The sequence below is a fragment of the Lissotriton vulgaris genome, chromosome 4_1 (assembly GCF_964263255.1).
Source record: "Lissotriton vulgaris chromosome 4_1, aLisVul1.2, whole genome shotgun sequence".
Lineage (NCBI taxonomy): Eukaryota > Metazoa > Chordata > Amphibia > Caudata > Salamandridae > Lissotriton > Lissotriton vulgaris.
The window spans coordinates 1,302,966,424-1,302,981,083 of NC_141691.1; the positions used below are offsets into that span (position 1 = coordinate 1,302,966,424).

General features: G+C 32.7%; 8 non-coding genes across 8 annotated transcripts; all 8 read right to left on the bottom strand.

The window, feature by feature from the left end:
- Window positions 1-654: 654 nt before the first annotated feature.
- On the bottom strand, window positions 655-728 carry TRNAI-AAU (transfer RNA isoleucine (anticodon AAU)). Its single transcript has one exon. It is a non-coding gene; the product is annotated as a tRNA-Ile (tRNA).
- Window positions 729-3,244: 2,516 nt separating this feature from the next.
- TRNAI-AAU (transfer RNA isoleucine (anticodon AAU)) lies at window positions 3,245-3,318 on the bottom strand. Its single transcript has one exon. It is a non-coding gene; the product is annotated as a tRNA-Ile (tRNA).
- Window positions 3,319-5,835: 2,517 nt separating this feature from the next.
- On the bottom strand, window positions 5,836-5,909 carry TRNAI-AAU (transfer RNA isoleucine (anticodon AAU)). The gene has a single exon. It is a non-coding gene; the product is annotated as a tRNA-Ile (tRNA).
- Window positions 5,910-6,698: 789 nt separating this feature from the next.
- On the bottom strand, window positions 6,699-6,772 carry TRNAI-AAU (transfer RNA isoleucine (anticodon AAU)). The gene has a single exon. It is a non-coding gene; the product is annotated as a tRNA-Ile (tRNA).
- A 1,652-nt stretch (window positions 6,773-8,424) lies between these two features.
- Window positions 8,425-8,498, bottom strand: TRNAI-AAU (transfer RNA isoleucine (anticodon AAU)). Its single transcript has one exon. It is a non-coding gene; the product is annotated as a tRNA-Ile (tRNA).
- Window positions 8,499-9,288: 790 nt separating this feature from the next.
- TRNAI-AAU (transfer RNA isoleucine (anticodon AAU)) lies at window positions 9,289-9,362 on the bottom strand. The gene has a single exon. It is a non-coding gene; the product is annotated as a tRNA-Ile (tRNA).
- Window positions 9,363-10,151: 789 nt separating this feature from the next.
- Window positions 10,152-10,225, bottom strand: TRNAI-AAU (transfer RNA isoleucine (anticodon AAU)). The gene has a single exon. It is a non-coding gene; the product is annotated as a tRNA-Ile (tRNA).
- A 2,515-nt stretch (window positions 10,226-12,740) lies between these two features.
- On the bottom strand, window positions 12,741-12,814 carry TRNAI-AAU (transfer RNA isoleucine (anticodon AAU)). Its single transcript has one exon. It is a non-coding gene; the product is annotated as a tRNA-Ile (tRNA).
- Window positions 12,815-14,660: the final 1,846 nt, after the last annotated feature.

A 14,660-nucleotide genomic window follows, 5' to 3' on the forward strand; every position in this document is an offset into this window, starting at 1 on the left:
GACTTTAGAAAAATTACAATACAAAAAAGATTTTCATACTTAGTGTTAGAACTTAGAGCCATTAATGTTTTTTCCATGTGTTTTAGCAATAAATAACAATTCATCACCTATATGCAATTGATTCATCTAATCATTGTGTCAGCTTCCCCCCCGAAGGAAATATAGACATACAAATGATACTGAAGAAAATACATCTATTTTCAACATTAAAGGAGCATCAAGTATTGGCTTAGAGACTGATTGAAAGTATGTTCATGGCATTGTTAACTTTATGCTCTAAAGACTAAACTAATAGGCTCAATAAATACATAGCATACTATTGAAGAAATAGTAGATGATGAAGTGCTACCGATTGTTAACCCGGGATAGTTGGAAAGCTTATATTCAGCTGTTTACATTCATACTATCTTTATATTTCATCAACAAGACAAAACAAAAATGACCTCAATAAATTGCAATAAATAGGAGATTTAGTTACTTGGCGTTAGAACTTAGAGCCATTAATAGATATTTCAGGAGCTTTCAGAATAATAATTAATTCTACAACTATATCAAATGTATTCATCCAATCCTTCAAGCAGCGTTTGATCCAAGGTGATAAACAGTCAAAAATGAGACACAAGAAAAATTCATCTTTTTACAAACAATTAAACTTGGCCTGTACAGGGATCGAACCTGTGACCTTGGCGTTATTAGCACCACGCTCTAACCATCTGAGCTAACAGGCCATTTTGCACAAATTACTGGAAGTCCAGCATATGAAGAAGTGCTAATGATAGTTAACCCGGGAGATTTGGAAAGCTTAATTTCAGAGGTTTACCATGAAGTTATAAATATATAATATCAACATGAAGAAACTTATATGACTTTAAAAAAATTACAATACAAAAGAGATTTTCATACTTAGTGTTAGAACTTAGAACCATTAATGTTTTTTCCATGTGCTTTAGCAATAAATACCAATTCATCACCTATATGCAATTGATTCATCTAATCATTGTGTCAGCTTCCCCCCGAAGGAAATATAGACATACAAATGATACTGAAGAAAATACATCTATTTTCAACATTAAAGGAGCATCAAGTATTGGCTTAGAGACTGATTGAAAGTATGTTCATGGCATTGTTAACTTTATGCTCTAAAGACTAAACTAATAGGCTCAATAAATATATAGCATACTATTGAAGAAATAGCAGATGATGAAGTGCTACCGATTGTTAACCCGGGATAGTTGGAAAGCTTATATTCAGCTGTTTACATTCATACTATATTTATATTTCATCAACAAGACAAAACAAAAATGACCTCAATAAATTGCAATAAATAAGAGATTTAGTTACTTTGCGTTAGAACTTAGAACCATTAATAGATATTCCAGGAGCTTTCAGAATAATAATTAATTCTACAACTATATCAAATGCATTCATCCAATCCTTCAAGCAGCATTTGATCCAAGGTGATAAACAGTCAAAAATGAGACACAAGAAAAAGTAATCTTTTTTCAAACAATTAAACTAGGCCTATACAGGGATCGAACCTGTGACCTTGGCGTTATTAGCACCACGCTCTAACCATCTGAGCTAACAGGCCATTTTGCACAAATGACTGGACGTCCAGCATATGAAGCAGTGCTAATGATAGTTAACCCGGGAGATTTGGAAAGCTTAATTTCAGAGGTTTACCATGAAGTTATAAATATAAATTATCAACATGAAGAAACTAATATGACTTTAGAAAAATTACAATACAAAAGAGATTTTCATACTTAGTGTTAGAACTTAGAGCCATTAATGTTTTTTCCATGTGTTTTAGCAATAAATAACAATTCATCACCTATATGCAATTGATTCATCTAATCATTGTGTCAGCTTCCCCCCCGAAGGAAATATAGACATACAAATGATACTGAAGAAAATACATCTATTTTCAACATTAAAGGAGCATCAAGTATTGGCTTAGAGACTGATTGAAAGTATGTTCATGGCATTGTTAACTTTATGCTCTAAAGACTAAACTAATAGGCTCAATAAATATATAGCATACTATTGAAGAAATAGCAGATGATGAAGTGCTACCGATTGTTAACCCGGGATAGTTGGAAAGCTTATATTCAGCTGTTTACATTCATACTATATTTATATTTCATCAACAAGACAAAACAAAAATGACCTCAATAAATTGCAATAAATAAGAGATTTAGTTTCTTGGCGTTAGAACTTAGAACCATTAATAGATATTCCAGGAGCTTTCAGAATAATAATTAATTCTACAACTATATCAAATGCATTCATCCAATCCTTCAAGCAGCGTTTGATCCAAGGTGATGAACAGTCAAAAATGAGACACAAGAAAAATTATTCTTTTTTCAAACAATTAAACTTGGCCTGTACAGGGATCGAACCTGTGACCTTGGCGTTATTAGCACCACGCTCTAACCATCTAAGCTAACAGGCCGTTTTGCACAAATTCCTGGAAGTCCAGCATATGAAGAAGTGCTAATGATAGTTAACCCGGGAGATTTGGAAAGCTTAATTTCAGAGGTGTACCATGAAGTTATAAATATAAATTATCAACATGAAGAAACTAATATGACTTTAGAAAAATTACAATACAAAAGAGATTTTCATACTTAGTGTTAGAACTTAGAACCATTAATGTTTTTTCCATGTGTTTTAGCAATAAATAACAATTCATCACCTATATGCAATTGATTCATCTAATCATTCTATCAGCTTCCCCTCAAAGGAAATATAGACATACACATTATACAGAAGAAAATACATCTATTTTCAACATTAAAGGAGCATCAAGTATTGGCTTGGAGACTGATTGAAAGTATGTCCTTGGCATTTTTAACTTTATGCTCTACAGACTAAACTAATAGGCTCAATAAATACATAGCATACTATTGAAGAAATAGCAGATGATGAAGTGCTACCGATTGTTAACCCGGGATAGTTGGAAAGCTTATATTCAGCTGTTTACATTCATACTATCTTTATATTTCATCAACAAGACAAAACAAAAATGACCTCAATAAATTGCAATAAATAAGAGATTTAGTTACTTGGCGTTAGAACTTAGAGCCATTAATAGATATTTCAGGAGCTTTCAGAATAATAATTATTTCTACAACTATATCAAATGTATTCATCCAATCCTTCAAGCAGCGTTTGATCCAAGGTGATAAACAGTCAAAAATGAGACACAAGAAAAATTTATCTTTTTACAAACAATTAAACTTGGCCTGTACAGGGATCGAACCTGTGACCTTGGCGTTATTAGCACCACGCTCTAACCATCTGAGCTAACAGGCCATTTTGCACAAATGACTGGACGTCCAGCATATGAAGAAGTGCTAATGATAGTTAACCCGGGAGATTTGGAAAGCTTAATTTCAGAGGTTTACCATGAAGTTATAAATATAAATTATCAACATGAAGAAACTAATATGACTTTAGAAAAATTACAATACAAAAGAGATTTTCATACTTAGTGTTAGAACTTAGAGCCATTAATGTTTTTTCCATGTGTTTTAGCAATAAATAACAATTCATCACCTATATGCAATTGATTCATCTAATCATTGTGTCAGCTTCCCCCCCGAAGGAAATATAGACATACAAATGATACTGAAGAAAATACATCTATTTTCAACATTAAAGGAGCATCAAGTATTGGCTTAGAGACTGATTGAAAGTATGTTCATGGCATTGTTAACTTTATGCTCTAAAGACTAAACTAATAGGCTCAATAAATATATAGCATACTATTGAAGAAATAGCAGATGATGAAGTGCTACCGATTGTTAACCCGGGATAGTTGGAAAGCTTATATTCAGCTGTTTACATTCATACTATATTTATATTTCATCAACAAGACAAAACAAAAATGACCTCAATAAATTGCAATAAATAAGAGATTTAGTTACTTGGCGTTAGAACTTAGAACCATTAATAGATATTCCAGGAGCTTTCAGAATAATAATTAATTCTACAACTATATCAAATGCATTCATCCAATCCTTCAAGCAGCGTTTGATCCAAGGTGATAAACAGTCAAAAATGAGACACAAGAAAAATTATACTTTTTTCAAACAATTAAACTTGGCCTGTACAGGGATCGAACCTGTGACCTTGGCGTTATTAGCACCACGCTCTAACCATCTAAGCTAACAGGCCGTTTTGCACAAATTCCTGGAAGTCCAGCATATGAAGAAGTGCTAATGATAGTTAACCCGGGAGATTTGGAAAGCTTAATTTCAGAGGTGTACCATGAAGTTATAAATATAAATTATCAACATGAAGAAACTAATATGACTTTAGAAAAATTACAATACAAAAGAGATTTTCATACTTAGTGTTAGAACTTAGAACCATTAATGTTTTTTCCATGTGTTTTAGCAATAAATAACAATTCATCACCTATATGCAATTGATTCATCTAATCATTCTATCAGCTTCCCCTCAAAGGAAATATAGACATACACATTATACAGAAGAAAATACATCTATTTTCAACATTAAAGGAGCATCAAGTATTGGCTTGGAGACTGATTGAAAGTATGTCCTTGGCATTTTTAACTTTATGCTCTACAGACTAAACTAATAGGCTCAATAAATACATAGCATACTATTGAAGAAATAGCAGATGATGAAGTGCTACCGATTGTTAACCCGGGATAGTTGGAAAGCTTATATTCAGCTGTTTACATTCATACTATCTTTATATTTCATCAACAAGACAAAACAAAAATGACCTCAATAAATTGCAATAAATAAGAGATTTAGTTACTTGGCGTTAGAACTTAGAGCCATTAATAGATATTTCAGGAGCTTTCAGAATAATAATTAATTCTACAACTATATCAAATGTATTCATCCAATCCTTCAAGCAGCGTTTGATCCAAGGTGATAAACAGTCAAAAATGAGACACAAGAAAAATTTATCTTTTTACAAACAATTAAACTTGGCCTGTACAGGGATCGAACCTGTGACCTTGGCGTTATTAGCACCACACTCTAACCATCTGAGCTAACAGGCCATTTTGCACAAATTACTGGAAGTCCAGCATATGAAGAAGTGCTAATGATAGTTAACCCGGGAGATTTGGAAAGCTTAATTTCAGAGGTTTACCATGAAGTTATAAATATATAATATCAACATGAAGAAACTTATATGACTTTAAAAAAATTACAATACAAAAGAGATTTTCATACTTAGTGTTAGAACTTAGAACCATTAATGTTTTTTCCATGTGCTTTAGCAATAAATAACAATTCATCACCTATATGCAATTGATTCATCTAATCATCGTGTCAGCTTCCCCCCCGAAGGAAATATAGACATACAAATGATACTGAAGAAAATACATCTATTTTCAACATTAAAGGAGCATCAAGTATTGGCTTAGAGACTGATTGAAAGTATGTTCATGGCATTGTTAACTTTATGCTCTAAAGACTAAACTAATAGGCTCAATAAATATATAGCATACTATTGAAGAAATAGCAGATGATGAAGTGCTACTGATTGTTAACCCGGGATAGTTGGAAAGCTTATATTCAGCTGTTTACATTCATACTATATTTATATTTCATCAACAAGACAAAACAAAAATGACCTCAATAAATTGCAATAAATAAGAGATTTAGTTACTTGGCGTTAGAACTTAGAACCATTAATAGATATTCCAGGAGCTTTCAGAATAATAATTATTTCTACAACTATATCAAATGCATTCATCCAATCCTTCAAGCAGCGTTTGATCCAAGGTGATAAACAGTCAAAAATGAGACACAAGAAAAATAAATCTTTTTTCAAACAATTAAACTTGGCCTGTACAGGGATCGAACCTGTGACCTTGGCGTTATTAGCACCACGCTCTAACCATCTGAGCTAACAGGCCGTTTTGCACAAATCCCTGGAAGTCCAGCATATGAAGAAGTGCTAATGATAGTTAACGCGGGAGATTTGGAAAGCTTAATTTCAGAGGTGTACCATGAAGTTATAAATATAAATTATCAACATGAAGAAACTAATATGACTTTAGAAAAATTACAATACAAAAGAGATTTTCATACTTAGTGTTAGAACTTAGAACCATTAATGTTTTTTCCATGTGTTTTAGCAATAAATAACAATTCATCACCTATATGCAATTGATTCATCTAATCATTCTATCAGCTTCCCCTCAAAGGAAATATAGACATACACATTATACAGAAGAAAATACATCTATTTTCAACATTAAAGGACCATCAAGTATTGGCTTGGAGACTGATTGAAAGTATGTCCTTGGCATTTTTAACTTTATGCTCTACAGACTAAACTAATAGGCTCAATAAATACATAGCATACTATTGAAGAAATAGCAGATGATGAAGTGCTACCGATTGTTAACCCGGGATAGTTGGAAAGCTTATATTCAGCTGTTTACATTCATACTATCTTTATATTTCATCAACAAGACAAAACAAAAATGACCTCAATAAATTGCAATAAATAAGAGATTTAGTTACTTGGCGTTAGAACTTAGAGCCATTAATAGATATTTCAGGAGCTTTCAGAATAATAATTAATTCTACAACTATATCAAATGTATTCATCCAATCCTTCAAGCAGCGTTTGATCCAAGGTGATAAACAGTCAAAAATGAGACACAAGAAAAATTAATCTTTTTACAAACAATTAAACTTGGCCTGTACAGGGATCGAACCTGTGACCTTGGCGTTATTAGCACCACGCTCTAACCATCTGAGCTAACAGGCCATTTTGCACAAATTACTGGAAGTCCAGCATATGAAGAAGTGCTAATGATAGTTAACCCGGGAGATTTGGAAAGCTTAATTTCAGAGGTTTACCATGAAGTTATAAATATATGATATCAACATGAAGAAACTTATATGACTTTAAAAAAATTACAATACAAAAGAGATTTTCATACTTAGTGTTAGAACTTAGAACCATTAATGTTTTTTCCATGTGCTTTAGCAATAAATAACAATTCATCACCTATATGCAATTGATTCATTTAATCATTCTATCAGCTTCCCCTCAAAGGAAATATAGAGATACACATGATACAGAAGAAAATACATCTATTTTCAACATTAAAGGAGCATCAAGTATTGGCTTGGAGACGGATTGAAAGTATGTCCTTGGCATTTTTAACGTTATGCTCTGAAGACTAAACTAATAGGCTCACTAAATATATAGCATACTATTGAAGAAATAGCAGATGATGAAGTGCTACTGATTGTTAACCCGGGATAGTTGGAAAGCTTATATTCAGCTGTTTACATTCATACTATTTTTATATTTCATCAACAAGACAAAACAAAAATGACCTCAATAAATTGCAATAAATAAGAGATTTAGTTACTTGGCGTTAGAACTTAGAACCATTAATAGATATTCCAGGAGCTTTCAGAATAATAATTAATTCTACAACTATATCAAATGCATTCATCCAATCCTTCAAGCAGCGTTTGATCCAAGGTGATAAACAGTCAAAAATGAGACACAAGAAAAATTATACTTTTTTCAAACAATTAAACTTGGCCTGTACAGGGATCGAACCTGTGACCTTGGCGTTATTAGCACCACGCTCTAACCATCTAAGCTAACAGGCCATTTTGCACAAATTCCTGGAAGTCCAGCATATGAAGAAGTGCTAATGATAGTTAACCCGGGAGATTTGGAAAGCTTAATTTCAGAGGTGTACCATGAAGTTATAAATATAAATTATCAACATGAAGAAACTAATATGACTTTAGAAAAATTACAATACAAAAGAGATTTTCATACTTAGTGTTAGAACTTAGAACCATTAATGTTTTTTCCATGTGTTTTAGCAATAAATAACAATTCATCACCTATATGCAATTGATTCATCTAATCATTCTATCAGCTTCCCCTCAAAGGAAATATAGACATACACATTATACAGAAGAAAATACATCTATTTTCAACATTAAAGGAGCATCAAGTATTGGCTTGGAGACTGATTGAAAGTATGTCCTTGGCATTTTTAACTTTATGCTCTACAGACTAAACTAATAGGCTCAATAAATACATAGCATACTATTGAAGAAATAGCAGATGATGAAGTGCTACCGATTGTTAACCCGGGATAGTTGGAAAGCTTATATTCAGCTGTTTACATTCATACTATCTTTATATTTCATCAACAAGACAAAACAAAAATGACCTCAATAAATTGCAATAAATAAGAGATTTAGTTACTTGGCGTTAGAACTTAGAGCCATTAATAGATATTTCAGGAGCTTTCAGAATAATAATTAATTCTACAACTATATCAAATGTATTCATCCAATCCTTCAAGCAGCGTTTGATCCAAGGTGATAAACAGTCAAAAATGAGACACAAGAAAAATTTATCTTTTTACAAACAATTAAACTTGGCCTGTACAGGGATCGAACCTGTGACCTTGGCGTTATTAGCACCACGCTCTAACCATCTGAGCTAACAGGCCATTTTGCACAAATTACTGGAAGTCCAGCATATGAAGAAGTGCTAATGATAGTTAACCCGGGAGATTTGGAAAGCTTAATTTCAGAGGTTTACCATGAAGTTATAAATATATAATATCAACATGAAGAAACTTATATGACTTTAAAAAAATTACAATACAAAAGAGATTTTCATACTTAGTGTTAGAACTTAGAACCATTAATGTTTTTTCCATGTGCTTTAGCAATAAATAACAATTCATCACCTATATGCAATTGATTCATCTAATCATTGTGTCAGCTTCCCCCCCGAAGGAAATATAGACATACAAATGATACTGAAGAAAATACATCTATTTTCAACATTAAAGGAGCATCAAGTATTGGCTTAGAGACTGATTGAAAGTATGTTCATGGCATTGTTAACTTTATGCTCTAAAGACTAAACTAATAGGCTCAATAAATATATAGCATACTATTGAAGAAATAGCAGATGATGAAGTGCTACTGATTGTTAACCCGGGATAGTTGGAAAGCTTATATTCAGCTGTTTACATTCATACTATATTTATATTTCATCAACAAGACAAAACAAAAATGACCTCAATAAATTGCAATAAATAAGAGATTTAGTTACTTGGCGTTAGAACTTAGAACCATTAATAGATATTCCAGGAGCTTTCAGAATAATAATTATTTCTACAACTATATCAAATGCATTCATCCAATCCTTCAAGCAGCGTTTGATCCAAGGTGATAAACAGTCAAAAATGAGACACAAGAAAAATAAATCTTTTTTCAAACAATTAAACTTGGCCTGTACAGGGATCGAACCTGTGACCTTGGCGTTATTAGCACCACGCTCTAACCATCTGAGCTAACAGGCCGTTTTGCACAAATCCCTGGAAGTCCAGCATATGAAGAAGTGCTAATGATAGTTAACCCGGGAGATTTGGAAAGCTTAATTTCAGAGGTGTACCATGAAGTTATAAATATAAATTATCAACATGAAGAAACTAATATGACTTTAGAAAAATTACAATACAAAAGAGATTTTCATACTTAGTGTTAGAACTTAGAACCATTAATGTTTTTTCCATGTGTTTTAGCAATAAATAACAATTCATCACCTATATGCAATTGATTCATCTAATCATTCTATCAGCTTCCCCTCAAAGGAAATATAGACATACACATTATACAGAAGAAAATACATCTATTTTCAACATTAAAGGACCATCAAGTATTGGCTTGGAGACTGATTGAAAGTATGTCCTTGGCATTTTTAACTTTATGCTCTACAGACTAAACTAATAGGCTCAATAAATACATAGCATACTATTGAAGAAATAGCAGATGATGAAGTGCTACCGATTGTTAACCCGGGATAGTTGGAAAGCTTATATTCAGCTGTTTACATTCATACTATCTTTATATTTCATCAACAAGACAAAACAAAAATGACCTCAATAAATTGCAATAAATAAGAGATTTAGTTACTTGGCGTTAGAACTTAGAGCCATTAATAGATATTTCAGGAGCTTTCAGAATAATAATTAATTCTACAACTATATCAAATGTATTCATCCAATCCTTCAAGCAGCGTTTGATCCAAGGTGATAAACAGTCAAAAATGAGACACAAGAAAAATTAATCTTTTTACAAACAATTAAACTTGGCCTGTACAGGGATCGAACCTGTGCCCTTGGCGTTATTAGCACCACGCTCTAACCATCTGAGCTAACAGGCCATTTTGCACAAATTACTGGAAGTCCAGCATATGAAGAAGTGCTAATGATAGTTAACCCGGGAGATTTGGAAAGCTTAATTTCAGAGGTTTACCATGAAGTTATAAATATATAATATCAACATGAAGAAACTTATATGACTTTAAAAAAATTACAATACAAAAGAGATTTTCATACTTAGTGTTAGAACTTAGAACCATTAATGTTTTTTCCATGTGCTTTAGCAATAAATAACAATTCATCACCTATATGCAATTGATTCATTTAATCATTCTATCAGCTTCCCCTCAAAGGAAATATAGAGATACACATGATACAGAAGAAAATACATCTATTTTCAACATTAAAGGAGCATCAAGTATTGGCTTGGAGACGGATTGAAAGTATGTCCTTGGCATTTTTAACTTTATGCTCTGAAGACTAAACTAATAGGCTCACTAAATATATAGCATACTATTGAAGAAATAGCAGATGATGAAGTGCTACTGATTGTTAACCCGGGATAGTTGGAAAGCTTATATTCAGCTGTTTACATTCATACTATTTTTATATTTCATCAACAAGACAAAACAAAAATGACCTCAATAAATTGCAATAAATAAGAGATTTAGTTACTTGGTGTTAGAACTTAGAACCATTAATAGATATTCCAGGAGCTTTCAGAATAATAATTAATTCTACAACTATATCAAATGTATTCATCCAATCCTTCAAGCATCGTTTGATCCAAGGTGATAAACAGTCAAAAATGAGACACAAGAAAAATTAATCTTTTTTCAAACAATTAAACTTGGCCTGTACAGGGATCGAACCTGTGACCTTGGCGTTATTAGCACCACGCTTTAACCATCTGAGCTAACAGGCCGGTCTGCACAAATTCCTGGAAGTCCAGCATATGAAGAAGTGCTAATGATAGTTAACCCGGGAGATTTGGAAAGCTTAATTTCGGAGGTTTACCATGAAGTTATAAATATATAATATCAACATGAAGAAACTAATATGACTTTAGAAAAATTACAATACAAAAGAGATTTTCATACTTAGTGTTAGAACTTAGAGCCATTAATGTTTTTTCCATGTGTTTTAGCAATAAATAACAATTCATCACCTATATGCAATTGATTCATCTAATCATTGTGTCAGCTTCCCCTCGAAGGAAATATAGACATACAAATGATACTGAAGAAAATACATCTATTTTCAACATTAAAGGAGCATCAAGTATTGGCTTAGAGACTGATTGAAAGTATGTTCTTGGAATTGTTAACTTTATGCTCTAAAGACTAAACTAATAGGCTCAATAAATATATAGCATACTATTGAAGAAATAGCAGATGATGAAGTGCTACCGATTGTTAACCCGGGATAGTCGGAAAGCTTATATTCAGCTGTTTACATTCATACTATCTTTATATTTCATCAACAAGACAAAACAAAAATGACCTCAATAAATTGCAATAAATAAGAGATTTAGTTACTTGGCGTTAGAACTTAGAACCATTAATAGATATTCCAGGAGCTTTCATAATAATAAATAATTCTACAACTATATCAAATGCATTCATCCAATCCTTCAAGCAGCGTTTGATCCAAGGTGATAAACAGTCAAAAATGAGACACAAGAAAAATTAATCTTTTTTCAAACAATTAAACTTGGCCTTTACAGGGATCGAACCTGTGACCTTGGCGTTATTAGCACCACGCTCTAACCATCTGAGCTAACAGGCCATTTTGCACAAATTTCTGGAAGTCCAGCATATGAAGAAGTGCTAATGATAGTTAACCCGGGAGATTTGGAAAGCTTAATTTCGGAGGTTTACCATGAAGTTATAAATATATAATATCAACATGAAGAAACTAATATGACTTTAGAAAAATTACAATGCAAAAGAGATTTTCATACTTAGTGTTAGAACTTAGAGCCATTAATGTTTTTTCCATGTGTTTTAGCAATAAATAACAATTCATCACCTATATGCAATTGATTCATTTAATCATTCTATCAGCTTCCCCTCAAAGGAAATATAGACATACAAATGATACTGAAGAAAATACATCTATTTTCAACATTAAAGGAGCATCAAGTATTGGCTTAGAGACTGATTGAAAGTATGTTCATGGCATTGTTAACTTTATGCTCTAAAGACTAAACTAATAGGCTCAATAAATATATAGCATACTATTGAAGAAATAGCAGATGATGAAGTGCTACCGATTGTTAACCCGGGATAGTTGGAAAGCTTATATTCAGCTGTTTACATTCATACTATCTTTATATTTCATCAACAAGACAAAACAAAAATGACCTCAATAAATTGCAATAAATAGGAGATTTAGTTACTTGGCGTTAGAACTTAGAGCCATTAATAGATATTTCAGGAGCTTTCAGAATAATAATTAATTCTACAACTATATCAAATGTATTCATCCAATCCTTCAAGCAGCGTTTGATCCAAGGTGATAAACAGTCAAAAATGAGACACAAGAAAAACGTATCTTTTTACAAACAATTAAACTTGGCCTGTACAGGGATCGAACCTGTGACCTTGGCGTTATTAGCACCACGCTCTAACCATCTGAGCTAACAGGCCGTTTTGCACAAATTCCTGGAAGTCCAGCATATGAAGAAGTGCTAATGATAGTTAACCCGGGAGATTTGGAAAGCTTAATTTCAGAGGTGTACCATGAAGTTATAAATATAAATTATCAACATGAAGAAACTAATATGACTTTAGAAAAATTACAATACAAAAGAGATTTTCATACTTAGTGTTAGAACTTAGAACCATTAATGTTTTTTCCATGTGCTTTAGCAATAAATAACAATTCATCACCTATATGCAATTGATTCATCTAATCATTCTATCAGCTTCCCCTCAAAGGAAATATAGACATTACCTACTGGCGGTCGCCAGTAGGTATATATAGTTAGGATTTTTTCCCTATGGGATTTCTGAAAATTCTATGTCTAATAACTTTGGCGTTTGTGGACGGAATTGGCTGAAATTTTCTGGAAAATGGCACATTTTGTTTCTGAGCAGCTCCTGGAAATTTGGTGGGGTTTCGTTAAGGGGGGGCTGAGAAAAAAAGGGGGTCCCAAAACGCGTTTTTCCCATGTTAATTTCCATAGGGCGGTTGGACTCACTTTTAGCTCGAACGGCTGAATGGATTTCCACGAAACTTGGCAAAATTGTAGGGACTGTTAGCCCGATGTGCCTTTGCTAGGTCTCAATATATGTGCTTCAGTGGATTTTGAGAAATTAACGTTTAAATCAAGATATATATCTGTAACAGCGGTCCGGGCAGCGATCCGGTTCGCGTACTTTTCGCTTATCGGAACTTTGCGCACGGAAAGCTGATTGGCTCTTCGGTGTCTGTCAACATTCTAAACAGTCCGGTGCAGCCGCCATCTTCTCTCTCGGTAGGATCGAGAGACAAGAGGAGGCCAAAACAAAGAGGGAAATTTCCATAAGGGGGCATAGTAGATCCTCCCTGACCCCCTAGGTTTTATGTGGTGTTTTTAAAAGGGCCCAGCAGGGTCCAAAAAAATATATATATTTTTTTTTTCGCGATGAGCGTCTAGTACGCGAACCGGAAAGCGTTCTGGGCAGCGTACTATAAGGATAATAGAATGATACACTTTTCAAAGACTGTATGTTAATTGTTTGTTTTTTTTTCTTTTTTTTTTTGTTGTCTTTATTTTTAAAGTTATTTTTGTTATTTTCATTGTTTTTCATACTTTATTAAATTTTCTAACATTTCATTGTCAGAAATGTCATAATTTATTATAGGGTGTAATTGTTTTTCATTTTCAAGCAAGTTGTCTACTGCTTCAACACATTGTAGAAGTTTGTGGTCTCTACTGTCATCCATAAAGTCATCAAGTTTGTCTTGGCTGCTCTCCTTCAGTTCAATCGAAAATGAAATTTGTTGTTCGCCTTCCATTTTGCCTGAAATTTTGAATAAGAAAATATATATTAGTAGAGATAGGGCACTGTTGGGATTAATTTTAGATAGTCATTTTTTATCAGTGAATTTATCTTTTGGCAGTGTATAGTATCAGAGTGGAAATAGGACTATAAAAAAGTGTATGTGATTTAACCAAGACAAGCCTAACTCCATTCATAACTATAACAGAGAAGTCTATCTAAATACATTACTACTACAGAGGGATAGTGTATATGTAGCAGAAAAATTCTACTATATTAAGTTATAGTGCACAATATATTTCGTTTTTAAAAATTATATCTTACCTTCACAAAGAAGTTGAAGTTTTTGGAAGCTATTAAAAGGTGTTGTACAACAAGAAGTAGTAGTCAAAATGGCTGTGTTTTCTTCTCTTCCTTTATATATATTCAAGTATATAACCAATCAAATGTCAGGTAATAAAAGTAGAAAATGAAAGTAACATTTTCATTGGTTGTCAATTCCAACAGT